The sequence below is a fragment of the Crinia signifera genome, chromosome 6, assembly GCF_055691185.1.
Source record: "Crinia signifera chromosome 6, ASM5569118v1, whole genome shotgun sequence".
NCBI classification, from domain to species: domain Eukaryota; kingdom Metazoa; phylum Chordata; class Amphibia; order Anura; family Myobatrachidae; genus Crinia; species Crinia signifera.
In genome coordinates this window covers 36037402-36052221 of record NC_139222.1, presented here as the reverse complement: position 1 = coordinate 36052221, position 14820 = coordinate 36037402, and positions in this window count along the sequence as shown.

The following is a 14820-nucleotide window of genomic DNA, read 5'->3' as shown; positions in this document are numbered from 1 at the left end:
CGGCGGAGCTCGTCCTCCGACCTTTTCATACCCCCACTATCCACGTTAGTGTGGAGTAGATTTTATAAAGTGCGCTCGCCACCGAGCCCGAAGCGTGGAGAGCCCCGCGTTGGACGCAAATTACTTTACATGTATTCCGCGTCCCCTCGCGGGGCTCGCTGTGCTCGCCACGCTTCGGGCTCGGTGGCTCGCTGTACTCGCCACACTTTATATAATCAAATCCACGCCAACGTCGATAGTGGGGGTATGAAAAGGTTGGAGGACACGCTCCTCTGCGGCTCACCACGCTTCGGGGTGGTGTGGATAGTGGTGGTGTTTTAGGAACACATTTACACCTGCAATATCATACAGCTGACACAGTAATGACGACATGTGTTGACGAATAACTGTAATTTACTTTAATAATTAGATTAAAGAATAAAAAATTAATCTCATTGATTACAATAAATAAAGATAATAATAACAATATATCAACTTAAAACATTACAACATTAATTACTAAAAATCATGAAAGCAAACATATTAAAAAACACTCAATCTTTAGGGAGGAGCTTAAGTGCTCGAAGTATGCATTGAAATGGGTTATCAGCTCCCAGTGTCTTTCTCCACATAAATTCCTGTAAATAGGATTGGAGCCTCTTTGGCGCTTATTGCGCCATTTACATGCGCCCCAAAGTCTCTCCACATTCTGGGTATGAACACCTGTGGCCGGGTCAATGAAATTGAACCGATGGTTGACTTGAAAATACTGATAACCAGCCAGTTCCAGCTGTTCAGTGCTGTACGCCATCCAGCAGTCCGTATAAATAGTGGTGCCCTGCTCAATATGTTCAATTATAGACTCCATTAAAGTGGTGGCATCACGTCTGGGCATAGGGGCGGGCTGGGCCGGAGGGCAGGGTGCCGTGTGCCCCCCGGGCCGCTTAGCCGGTCACTGGCTGCGGGCCACGCTGGTCACCATCCACCTCCTCCAGGCACAGGCAGCCCTCCTGCGCTGGCCGCGGCTTCCAGAACACGGCCGCAGCTACAGGAAAATGGCCGCCGGCCCCCTGCACTGAGGACATGTCCTCAGTGCAGGAGGCTGGCGGCCATCTTCCTGTAGCCGCGGCCAGCGCAGGAGGGCGGCCTGGAGGAGGTGGATGGTGATCCAGCGCGGCCAGCAGCCAGTGACTGGCTAAGCGGCCCGGGGGAGCAGGAGGGCTGTCTGTCCCGGACCCCCCAGCCCAGCAACAATGGTGAGTTGCTGGTGGGGGCATGTGTGTCTCCTCTGGCACTGTGGGGGCATGTGTGTCTCCTCTGGCACCGTGGGGGCATGTGTGTCTCCTCTGGCACTGTGGGGGCATGTGTGTCTCCTCTGGCACTGTGGGGGCATGTGTGTCTCCTCTGGCAATGTGGGGGCATGTGTGTCGTCTCTGGCACTGTGGGGGCATGTGTGTCGTCTCTGGCACTGTGAGGGCATGTGTGTCGTCTCTGGCACTGTGGGGGCATGTGTGTCTCCTCTGGCACTGTGGGGGCATGTGTGTCTCCTCTGGCACTGTGGGGGCATGTGTGTCGTCTCTGGCACTGTGGGGGCATGTGTGTCGTCTCTGGCACTGTGAGGGCATGTGTGTCGTCTCTGGCACTGTGGGGGCATGTGTGTCGTCTCTGGCACTGTGAGGGCATGTGTGTCTCCTCTGGCACTGTGGGGGCATGTGTGTCTCTGGCACTGTGGGGGCATATGTGTCTCTGGCACTGTGGGAGCATCTCTGGCACTGTGGGGGCATATGTGTTTCTGGCACTGTGGGGGCATATGTGTCTCTGGCACTGTGGGGGCATCTCTGGCACTGTGGGGGTATCTCTGGCACTGTGGGGGCATCTCTGGCACTGTGGGGGCATATGTATATCTGGCACTGTGGGGGAATATCTGGCACTGTGGGGGCATATGTGTATCTGTCACTGTGGGGGCATATCTGGCACTGTGGGGCATATGTGTCTCTGGCACTGTGGGGGCATATCTGGCACTGTGGGGGCATATGTGTATCTGGCACTGTGGGGGCATATTATGTTTCTCTGGCACTGTGGGGGCATATGTGTCTCTGGCACTGTGGGGGCATATGTGTCTCTGGCACTGTGGGGGCATATCTGCCACCGTGGGGGCATATGTGTATCTGGCACTGTGGGGGGAATATCTGGCACTGTGGGGGCATATGTGTCTCTGGCACTGTGGGGGCATATGTGTCTCTGGCACTGTGGGGGCATATGTGTCTCTGGCACTGTGGGGGCATATGTGTCTCTGGCACTGTGGGGGCATATGTGTCTCTGGCACTGTGGGGGCATATGTGTATTTGGCACTGTGGCAGAATATCTGGCACTGTGGGTGCAAATCTGGCACTGTGGACATCAAATTGTGCGGTGTAATGGGCATCATGGTATGGGGCGTAATGGGCATTACGGTGTGGGGAGCATTGGGTAATTGCCATCACAATATGGGGTGCATTGGGCATCAAGGTGTGCGGCATAATGTGTAATTAGCATCACAATGTGCAATCTGCAGGTATACAATCAAGGTACAGGCCACGCCCCCTTATGATAGGCCACAAGCCTAATTTTTCTGCGCGCCACCGGCGCGCACAAGCATTCAGCTTTCCAGAATGATGGGGGTATGGGCCAGTGCTCTGGACTTGCCCCCTAGGCTAAAAGTTGCCAGCCAGCCCCTGTCTGGGCACCATTTTAAGGAAACAATGTCCAGTTTCCCATCAAATTCCACCAAAAATCCACTGCTGTGGTAAAGTCTGCCCATCGTCACTTTTGCTCTTCATAAATAAGGTTTCATCCACCTCCACAATGTGGCCAGGTCCACCGATACGCCGCTGGGGCTGCGCCATAATGTCCATGGCGCAAGCCTCCCGCATCCAGCGGTTAGTAGTAGTTTGTTTATTTATAAGGTGCCACAAAGTGTCTGCAGCGCCGTACATAGCAAACAAAAAAACTAATTACAAGGTAACGTACAGGGTGTGTTGATAAAATACAGCATAAATAGGGGTATAGCTGGTAGAACTAAAATCAGCTTCAGTTCTGAAGTAGGTGTGGAAATTGTTGAGGAGACTGAAGATGAAGTAGAGTAAGGGAAGAACAGGACAGGAGGACAGGTGAGGTAAAGAGGTAGGGTGAGTACGTGAGGCAGGAGGGCCGTACTCATAAGAGATAACAGACCAAAAGGAGGTGGGTGGACGAACGAAAAACAGTAGGATAAGTGGGAACGGATGGGAACGGATGGAGGGGTAGGCAGGGTAGGAGGAGCGAAAGAGGTTAGGACAGAGAGCGGTTATATAGGACCTCAGGTTTTGTTTCGATATTTCAAGCTGCTGCCCACAATATTCGATGGAGGTGAGCTCCTGGGCCCAGGAATATATGAAGCGAATCATAGTCACGAATGATAAGCGGCACCCTGGAAACCAGTGGGCCGCTCTGAGGCTCACCTTGAGCCGGCACGTTTTAACATGACACCGCCACAAACATTCCTTCACTGACAGGCGCATTGCGTGCAGATTCGCGCAATTCTGCGTCAGCGGAAGAAGTTCATGCTGATGGAAGAAGTGTATAGCCTGCTCCTCCGTCTGAGGCAAGCTGAACATGTTACTCGATGCAGCCATTTGCGAAACTTGCTATAGTTCTGCAATAGTTCACCAGCAGCTTCCAGTCCTGTCAGAAAATCACCTCAGAATGATTCCGTATACCGTGCTAGGAAACAAGTACCTTAATTACAGTTTCTTATATAGCACCATAAGCAAACGCAGAGAGGGGGGGTTCTGGTTTCCTGAAAACCCCCCTCTTATTGGAAAGTGCCTTAAATTGTGACAACAATAGCTGGTAAATAATCTGACCAATAGAGCTGCTACCACATGATGCAGTGTATGGGACAGAGCAGAGCTGCTGCACATGCCCAGTGTACCAGCTTCTTCTACCACATTTACTGTATGGCCCTTTTCAGATCTGATTGCAGTACAAATTTGGTTGGAAAATGGGCAGAACCATGTGCACTGCAGCTGAGGCAGATGTAACATGTGCAGAGAGAGTTAGATTTGGGTGGGGTGTGTTGAAACTGAAATCTAAATTGCAGTGTAAAAATAATGCAGCCAGTATTTACCCTGGACAGAAACAAAATAATTCACCCAAATCTAACTCTCTCTATACATGTTACATCTGCCCCACCTGCACTGCACATAGTTTTGCCAATTTTTCAAAAAACCTGTACTGCGAACAGATCTAAATAAAGGCCTATGGCCCTTATTCTGTTTCGGTCGGTACGGCCCGCGTGCGGCCGTACCGCCGATGTTTGGACTCTGCACATGCGCAGAGGTCAATCTGCGCATGTGCAGCCCCCTTCGCCGCAGACGTATTTTGTCCGCCGCAAAGGGGGCGTATAGGGGCGTGAGAGGCTTCATGCCCTCATTTCCCTATGTGTACGCCCCGCGTTTCATGGGCGTTCCCATGCAAACGCGGGGCGTATGCATGGTAATGAGGGCATGACGCCCTCATTACCATGACATGGGGGCGGAAAGCTGACGTCGCCGGATGTCAGCTTTCAGCCCCCATACAAGCTACCACACGGACGATTGTCCGTGTGGTCTCAGCTTGCGGGAGCTGCCGCGGCGTGCGGCCCTGCCTTCGATGGTCGACGACCATCGAATGCAGGGGGCAGCTCCCACCATGGTGGAGGCGTACGCCTCCACCATTTTTGTGCGGATCGCCAGCCGTCCGTGTACGGACGGCCGTGGCGATCCGTCTGGTGGGCGGCCCTTGGTTTGTGCGGTCGGAGCCCCGTGTGCGGCTCTGACCGCACCAACCAGAATAAGGGCCTATGTGTGGATCTGAGCCCTCAAACATCGTAATGGACCAGAGAGTAGCTCCCAGGAGCAAGAGACAGGAGCTGTACCATTAAGTGGGAGATTGTGAGCTTAGGAAGTTCACTTATTAGACTACAGGGTGATCCAAAAGTCACAGTACACCTGCCAGCCAGTTACACCCCCCCCCCCCAGATACCAACTTCCTATCAATCACCTTGCAAATATCCAGCAATAAAAAAAAAGTAGCAGTAGCTCATCACTGCTAAGCGTCGCTGTGCAAATTTGCAGCCGTGCGATCAGGTTTGAATTGCCCCATTATGTTGAGCAGTGCTGTAAAACAACTGTTCATTTCAAAGACTGTGCTGGATAAATGGCAGATGAAAGCTGGTTGGACGCTTTGGGAAAATTCTCTACTTTATCTCTCTCTATTAGCTGCAAAGGAAAACTCAGAGACATTGGAGGCAGTGGCCACCGGTCTCCAGCTGTCAAAGGGGCCCGAAAAAGGGGGCTGCTGAACTAGGACATATCTCTCTCCACTCATTTCAGTCACTACTTACTAACAAACCCTCTTTGCAGCCCCTCTGAGCTGAATAGTCTCGGAATCAGAGATAACAGATCAAAGAGTTTATATAGCGAGATACTGCTCTTTTGCTGTGTCTTAAAGAAAGAAGAGCATAAGTTGATTAAAGGAAATGCATTAATTAATATAATAAAACATTCAGAGGTTTATCAGAGCTCAGGGAGAAATAAAATTGTGAGCCTATCCCGCCCTAGAATACTTACGTTTGGCATCCCAGCAGTCGGGACTTCAGCACCAACATCCTCATTGAGATTCCAGCACTGGTCTCCTGGACGGCAGTTGGGAACCCAGCATCGGAATTGTGACTATAGCCTAGTGAGCAATCTGAATTAGGCCCTATGTTATTTTGCCGACCACTTCTCCTACTGTTAGTTTCTTATGGGGAGATCAAGTTAATCATGAGGTTCTGTCAGAACGTTACCCCACAGGCGGTTATGGGAGGACCTCTGTTTGCACATGGGGTAAGTAAACGTATAAAGAAGGTTTCATATTGGGGTAACCCGCATTGTGTTAGTACCCCTGAATCCCAGAGGGGCCCACACCATGGACACTGCACCCGTTTTGTAATACTTACCCCTGCGAAGTCCCACAAAAAAGGCAGCAGTGCTGCCGGAATCACCGAAACAATGGCCACGGCGGAGTTCTGCAAATATGCAGTAGAGTCAGAGCTGTCTAGTACTGTGCTGGGTATCCGGACAACGGGTAGAAAGCAAAAAGGTCGACAACCATTAGGTCAACATCCATTTAGGTCGACATGCATTAAGGTCGACATGGGGTTTGGTCGACACAACCATTAGACATTTAGATGAGTGAGGATAATAATTTATGCTTAGCTTGTTTGAAGTTCCTTCCCCTCAGATGGATACATTGCACAGGGGAAGCCATCTTGGGTCAATCTTATTTATTATCAGACCACAGATAAGAGATTATTCTGTGTAACCGCCAGGCTGCTGGTATGAGGAAGTGGTGTAGGTATCACTGGGCCTCAGATCATATCAGATCTTTGACCAGAGAGATAAATGTAGGGGAACATGGCATAATACTTATGTAAGACCAACGGCACCTATTCATAATCCCAACAAACTTGCAAAAGATAAAAAGTGATGCAGTGAAATGTGCAGTAAAATTACATTTGTGTGTGAATAACCTTCATATCCTTTTGCAGTAGTTAAATGTTAATAGAGGAGGGCTAACAGTCTTTAAAAACAGGAAAAAAATTATTGGGGGTGATTTATCAATGCTTGGAGAGGAATAAAGTGCTAACCAATCAGATTCAAAATGTCATTTGACAGACTGGGCAAAATGCAATACAATGCGATTTTATTGTATTTGACGAAATCGCACCATTTTGCACATTTTAAAATTGTATTTTTTTGCCGCGAATTAATATATTTAATGAGATGCAAATTTGCCCCCCCTTCCTGAGCATAACCAGCCCCGGGCTCATTGAGCCGGACCTGGTTCCAAAATATGGGGGACAAAAAGCATAGGTGTCCCCCGTATTTCTGAAACCAGCCCCGAACACTTGGACCGGTTCTGGTTCCAAAAATATGGGGGACAAAAAAACTGGGGGTCCCCACGTATTTTGGAACCAGCACCGGGTTCCTACAGCCCGCGGTGTCATGCAACAGCCGGGGGACACTTTTTACATGAAGTCCCCCGGCCGTATCATGCTCACCATGGCTGGTCAGCCCTGGACGGGGTACCTGGGGGAGTGAGGACCCCGCCAATAAAGGCTTCACCTGTCCAGGGCTGAAGCCCGAGGCTGTCACCGGCATCTGTGGGCGGTGGACATTAACGGACTGGGCCACTGAATCGGCCCTGGCATTTGAACATGCGCAAACCTCCTATACAACCCCCTCTCCTCCTCTCCTCTTTTACCACCCCCTCTCGTCCTCTATAACCCTGTCTCCTGCTCTACCAAGGAGATGCAGCCCTCTGCTGCCAGCACCGTGAATCAGAAGGGGAGACCCGTTGCTGTGGATGGCGGAAAGGAAGCCTGTCACTGTGGATTGGAAGGAGGAGGCCCAGCGCCGGGGATCACGAGAAAAAGCCAGGTGCCGCAGATACAGTAGGAGTTTGAGGCTCTGCACCAGGGAACCGCAGACAAGAGGTCCGGCGAACTTGTGAGCGGGAGGAGGAGGCCTGACGCTGGAGAGAGGGAGATCTGCCTGAGGTACAATCGCCACTTTGATAGAAGGGGAGGAAGGATTAGGAGGCCCAAAATAGTTTCTTTAACTTTCAAACACCTGCCTGCTCTGCCTTTTCTACCACCCTGTCTCCTCCTCTACCACCCCCCTCTCCTCCTCTCCCCCTATACCACCCCTCTTCTCCTCTACCACCTCCGTCTCCTCCTACACCACCCCTCTCATCCTCTACCACCGCCTTCTCCTCCTATACCATCCCCTCTCCACCTCCTTCTTCTCTACTACCCTCCTTTTCCTCCTCTACTACCCCCCATATCCTCCTCTACTACCCCCCTCTCCTCCTCTACTCCCCCCCTCTCCTCCTCTAACCCCTGTTTCCTCCCCTACTCTTCTTCTCTACCCCCTCTCCTCCTCTGCCCCCTCTCCTCATCTACCACTTCCTCCCCTTTTACCACTCCCTCTCCTCCTCTAACCCCTGTCTCCTCCTCTTCAACCCCATCTCCTGCTCTACCACCTCCTCTAACCCCAGTCTCCTGAGGGTATTAGTGTGTGTATGTGGGAATATGGGGGGAGTAGACAGATAGTTTGCCTAGGGTGCGGCCCCTCCCTCTCTCTTTCACTCCCCATCTCACACACTCCTTATTTCCCTTTCCTCTCACTCTACCTTTCTTTCTCTATCTCTCTCTCCCACTATCCCTTCCTCTCCACTCTCTTTCCCTCTGTCACTCACTCTCCCCCTCCTCTCCCCCTCACACACTCTCCCTCTTCCCTTTCTCATTCTGCCCATTTCTCACTCTCCCCTCGCCCTACTATCCTCACATCACTCACTTTCCTCTCTCACCAAACCTCTCTATCCCCTCACTCTCTCCTTCTCTAACCCATCTCTCTCTTTATTTTGCCACCACTCTTACCCCCTCTCCCTTACTCACCCCTCTCATGCACCCCATCTCACTTTCTCTCTCTCTCTTTCCTTTCTCACTATCCCTCCACTCTCTGACTTCCCCTCCCTCTATTATACCTGTCACTCATTTCCCTCTCTCCCCCCCTCTCTCTCTCTCTACTCATCTCACCAACCCTCTCTCACTTGGGGGCACATTTATCATGATCGCATTTACAATGCGATCTGAGCGGAATATTACCACCCAGGATCGCATTGTAAAATTCGATCATATCGGGGGAATGTATAAATTTTAAGGGCGCAGGGACAGGGCTCCGAAAAGAGCCCATTCCTGCGAAGCCCTAACCCAGAAGCCGGGGGGTCTGCGCATGCGCAGTTATGCGCTGAACCCCGCCGACCCCTCTTACTTACATATCAGAATGGCGATAGCCCAGGGGTGCGATGCCGGGCTGCCCGATGTTGATACATCGGCAGCTTCGCATCCACCATAGAAACCTATGGGGGATGCGGCCCTCGGTGCTGTAGGGGGGGATCGCAGCAGGGATTGGATACATCCCCTTTGATACATTTAGGAGATACTTAATATTTGCGGCTAAACCCCGAAAACGTGTGTTTTCCGGGATTTAGACGCAAATATGGTTTGATAAATGGGCTCCTTTCTCTCCCCTCTCATGCATCCTCTCCTTCTCTACATTCTCTCTGTCTTCCCTCTCTCCCCCCTATTTTATGTCTCTCAATCTCACCCCTCTCTTTGTCTCTCACTCACACCCTCCCTGTCCCCTCTCTCTCTGCTTATTTCTCTCCTACCTCTCTCTCTCTTCCACTCACCTCCTCTCTCCCCTCTATCTCACTCTCCCCTTGCTCTATGTGACTCACTGACGCACTCCTCTCCCCTCTTACTGTCTCCCGTACCCACTCTCACTCCCATCCCTCCGTCCACCTTCCCTAGCTCCCTACGTCTCTCCCTGTAGCCACATTTGCCTCTCTATCTCCTTCCATCACCCACTGCATCACCATCTACCTCTCCTCTGAGGCACGATATCTCCCCATTTTCCTCTCTCTCTTGTCACTTTGCCTTTCCAAGACATCACCCTCTGCCTCTCTCAATCATCTGTTCAGTGTCACCCACTGTCTCTCCTTGTCATTCCCTTTGATGCCATGCCCTTGTTTTGAATCAATGCCAACTGTTTTGGGAACATGCACAAATAACCCCCCTCCCTTCCCTGTTATGGTGCCCCCCTGTCATTTTGTTCTGGATCCACCCCTGCCGGCAATGTATCAGCGGCGGCAACACCGCACAGGGCCCTACTGCTGGGTGCGGCCCCACCTCCTCCCCATACACTGCTGTAAATATAAGGCCGAGCGCTGCTGGATGCAGCTCAGTGTATTGTTATGCTGGCTCCACCCATTAATGATTTGCTGACGTCTACATGAGGCCACTTCCAGATATTTTCCAGGGCCACTTTTAGTCCCCAATCCGCCCCTGCCAGCAGGCCTCCCCCGCATGCTGCTACTTGGTGAACCACATGTCCCAGCATACGGGGCATTAATGGGCCCGCTAGGACTTGCAGTCCACCTGTAAAATGAATGTTTTAAAAAAACACAGACACTGAGAACAGTACAAGTTTATCACACACACACACACACACACACACATTCATTTTACTGTGTTTTTTTAACAGTCTCTTTACAGGTGGACTACAAGTCCCAGCGGGCCCATTAATACCCCACATGCTGGAACTTGTGGGTCGCCAAGTCCTAGCGTGCGGTGGAGGCCTGCTCGGACTTGTAAAAAGCAATGTCTTTTGGTGTGAGTTTAACGTATCAGGCCGGTGTCCACCGCCCACGGATGCTGGTGACAGCCCCGGGCTTCAGTCCTGGACGGGTGAAGCCTGCGGGGACCCGTTTATTGGGGGGATCACCACTCCAACAGGTACCCTGTCCATGGCTGACCAGCCACGGTGAACATAATATGGCCAGGGGACCTTATGTAGAAAGTGTCCCCCGGCTGTGGCATGACACCGAGGGCTGTTTTAGCCCGATGCTGGTTCTAAAATATGGGGACCCCGTTTTTTTTGTCCCCCGTATTTTTGGAACTAGGACCGGTCCAAGAGTCCGGGGCTGGTTTAAGAAAGTATTTTTGGAACCAGGTCCGGATCAATGAGTGGGGCTGGTTATGCTCAGGAGGGGGGACCCCATGCCATTTTTAAAAAAATGTTTTCACTTTGAACACATTTTTAAAGACAGAACCATGCACAGATCACAATGATCTGTGCAGGGGTCTGCCAAATTCGCCGGTACAATCGCGGGCATCGTGTACCTTAAAGTTAATGGGCGATGGACCCGATTTCCTTTGAAATCAGGACCATTTTCCGGCAAAGGCAAAATCGGGGGCATTGTGTTGGTCGCGGGCATTAACATGGCGAGTGCAGCGAGCCACCGAGCCCGAAGCGTGGCAAGCGCAGTGAGCCCCGCGAGGGGATGCGTATACCTGTGAAGTTATACACGTTCGCTCGCCACGCTTGGAGCTCGCCACACTTTATATTCTCAACTCCACGCCGACGTGGATAGTAGGGGTATGAAAAGGTCGGAGGACGCGCACCGCCGCCCCTCGCGGGCTCGCTGCGCTCGCCACGCTTCGGGTTGGCGTCAATTGTGGGGTGGCGTTGAGGGGGTAAAATTGGGGGTCTGGGGAATAATTTACATTGAATCCAAATCGCACCCTAGTACACTTCGCCCACTGTGTTTGAACTGTCAGATGCTCATTGGTTGGTTTTCTCTTGAGTCTGCACGTTATCTTTCTACAAGCTTTGGTAAATCCCCCCAGTGGTGTAACTAGCTTGCAGCAGACCCCGCCGTGGCAGGTGCAACAACCCTAGCCAGTGTATGTGCAGAAGGTCCTCACGGTCTCTGGGGCTGAACTGGGTCTATTTTACAAGGCTTGTGATAAAAAATTTGCCCTTCACCTATTACAAAGCACTATATACACATTACTTCCCTGGTTTAGGTGAAAGTCTGGTGTAGTCCTTCTGGACTTCTCTTATTGATATATGAAAAACAAGAGAGAGAAGGCTTCCGCCCAGAAACTACCCCCCCAGGAATATGATGGCATTAGACTGAAAGCTGGCTCTGGGGAACTGGAGATATCTGACTTCAAAGCACTGGTCCCCATCCAAGCCCGTTAATTGCTCTTCCCAGTCAGAATTTTCAGGTTCTTTCTGACTTAAGGCCACATGTGTCAAGCTTCAAAAGTGATAAAGTGGAGAGTGATAAACAATCAGCCAATCAGCTGTGAACTGTCAAGTTATAGGCAGGGTTTGAAAAATGACAGGTAGGTGCTGATTGGCTGGTGGTTTATCACTCTCCATTATTATCACTTTCCAAGCTTAGTACATCTGGTCCTTAGAGTTTTTCTGAGGGTACATTCCAAAAGCTGGGACTCTCCCCCTTTGATGGACACTAGTAGCTTGTCTCTACTGTTCCCAGAACCAGAGATATCAACCCTCCAGCTGCTGGTTACTGCTCCAGCTCCACACACCTGGTATGTAGTATTATATACTCGTTGGCAGATTGCTCTGCCTCCTGAACTCTGATCCCCTAGTCCCCAGTACCATTTGGTAGGTGGGATTCTCTAGAAATCTATTTCCGGGAACTGGAGATATCTGCAGTCAAGCAAGCTGTCCTCCCAACAGAACATTATGAATAATAAGCCCACTCCACTATACACCCCTCCTCTGCGTATTAAACATCCTCTACCACCCTGGAAGTTATATGTCAGGGCCCCTTCATTCAGCCCAATGCCCCCTTCTACCACCCCATATCCCACCATCTGTGCAGTAAAGGGGTAATTAGTGGAAATTACTGATCCAGTCCCACCTGCGGGACATTCCGCTCATAGCACTCCCCACCCCTACCGCTGGAGGATAGGTAGGGGCCCCAATACATTGCTATGCCCAGGGGTCTACACTGTTGTTATGTATATATATATATATATATATATATATATATATATATATATATATATGTGTGTGTATTATTATTATTATAATTATTTATATACATTTGGTCTATCTATAATACTTTAACTGACCCGGCAATTACTGGGTCACCTAAGTGTCCATCTCCGTGCTTTGCTCCGCCCCTCTCTGGAAACCCCCTTCTGAAAATCCTGCGTTTGCCCCTGCAGCCCTCGTACAATACTGATATGACAGCTTATAACTTCTGTCTCATCATTTCAATTTTAAATGACTAAAAAACGGAGGTATGAAGTCGGGGAACTTCCCCTTTCAGGGTACTCACACTAGTGATGTGGAAAGGTGCATAACAGAAAAAGGGGAAGTTCCCCAACTTCATACCTCGGTTTTTTAGTAATTTTAAATTGAAATGATGAGACAGACTTTATAAGCTGTCATATCAGTATTGCAGGAGGGCAGAAGCTTTCTCTCTCTTGTTTTTCATATATCAGTAAGAGAAGCCCAGAAGGACCACACCAGACTTTCACCTAAACCAGGGAAATGTGTATATTGTGCTTTGTAATAGGTGAAGGGCAAATTTTTTTGTCACAAATGTATCTTCCAAAGGGTTGGTGATCCCTTTCTGCTCACATTCACCTTATACTACAGCTGCTTCCGCTACAGAGATTCCCATCTATCCTAATTACCATTTGCCTATTTTACAAGGCTGCCTGCACGGACAGTCCCCTCTCCATCAGGTTTACTGCCCTGCCTCTCTCCAGGCTCCAGCTAGCCAGGACCACAGTGCAGTGCAGTGGGAGTGGGCCTGCTGTGTGACAGGCTGTCTGAGGAGCTCTTGCACCCCTGGACCCTGCTGACACCCAGGGCCCAAGCTGCACTGCCCAGCAGGCCCAGACAAAGCTCCAGTCCTGTGTGTGTGGGCCCCCTTCCTGTGGCTGTCACTGGCTGGCTGTCTCTGAGGAGCCCCAAGTTGTCCCCCTGCTGCACTGCCCTAGTGTAACAGGCCCTCCTACTTGGCCTGTTGGCCAAAGGGCAGGCTGAGTGACACTGACACCACACTACGTGTCACTGGCTGGCTGTCCCAGAGACCCAGTCACTGAACTGCAGCCCAGTGCTGCCTCCAGCCCTGTGTGGGCCGCCTGTGGCTGTGCCTGCCCTAGGCTCTGCTTCTGCCCAAAACAGGAATCCTCTCTGCTCCTGCTGCCCTGACTGAATGAGGGGAGGCTGACTAAGCCGAGGAGCAATCCAGTGTCCTGCAGCTGCTGCTCTAAGTCCTGACTGACACTGGCCCTGCCTGGGACCCTGAGCCCTCTGCTACGACCGACACCAAGTAGCTGCTGCCCTCTTCTTCCTGAAATCCTGCCTCTATCCTGACCTGTCTGCTGGGCTTGCTGCTTGTTAATAGATGGTGAATCTCAGTCTTTTGTGGCATGGTAGAACACACACAAACACTGTATAAACACTATATATGTAATTGGCATCACGTTGTGTTGCATAAAATGTAATTGGCATCATGATGTGTTGCATAATGTGTAATGGGCATCACATTGTGTTGCATAATGTGTAATGGGCATCATGGGGGGCGGCATAATGTGTAATGGGCATTATGGGGGGCATAATGTGTAATGGGCATTATGGGGGGGCATAATGTGTAATGGGCATCACAGTGTGTGGCATAATGTGTAATGGGCATTATGGGGGGCGGCATAATGTGTAATGGGCATTATGGGGGGGCATAATGTGTAATGGGCATCACAGTGTGTGGCATAATGTGTAATGGGCATTATGGGGGGGGGGGGGCGCCAGAAACCTTTTTGGCAGGGGGACAAAAATTTACAGCTACACCACTGAATCTCCCCCTTTATCGGCAAACTATTAAGTCAGTCAGTCAGTAAGCTAATATTTGACATGAAAAAGATCTACATGCATTAGGCCAGCCTGGTCAAAGGTTGACACAATCAAAAAGTTGACATGGAAAAAAAGGTCGACATGGAAAAGGGTCAACATGAGTTTTTTGTGATTTAAAAACAAACAAACAAACATGACTTGTTTATACTGTACCCTGCCAGTCGGCATAGAGTTACATTATAATAGTGTGCAAAGCCAAGCGAGGCCCCCTGAGGGAAGCAGGACAGGCCAGAGCCGCCCCTAGCCTAAATGACACCCTAGGCAAGATTTTGGCTGGGGCCCCTAGCACCGCCACTAGTTCCGCCTTTGACCCTGCTCCCCTTTCACCATCAACCCTCATCATAGCAGTCGTCATTTTGGTGCTCCTACCCGCAATATTTTAAATAGAAACAGTGCACACATTCGGTGCGCATCCCAAACAGGGGTGTGTTCTTGCTGGGTAGGGGCATGGCCACACAATAGTACCCCCAATTCAAATTATGCCACA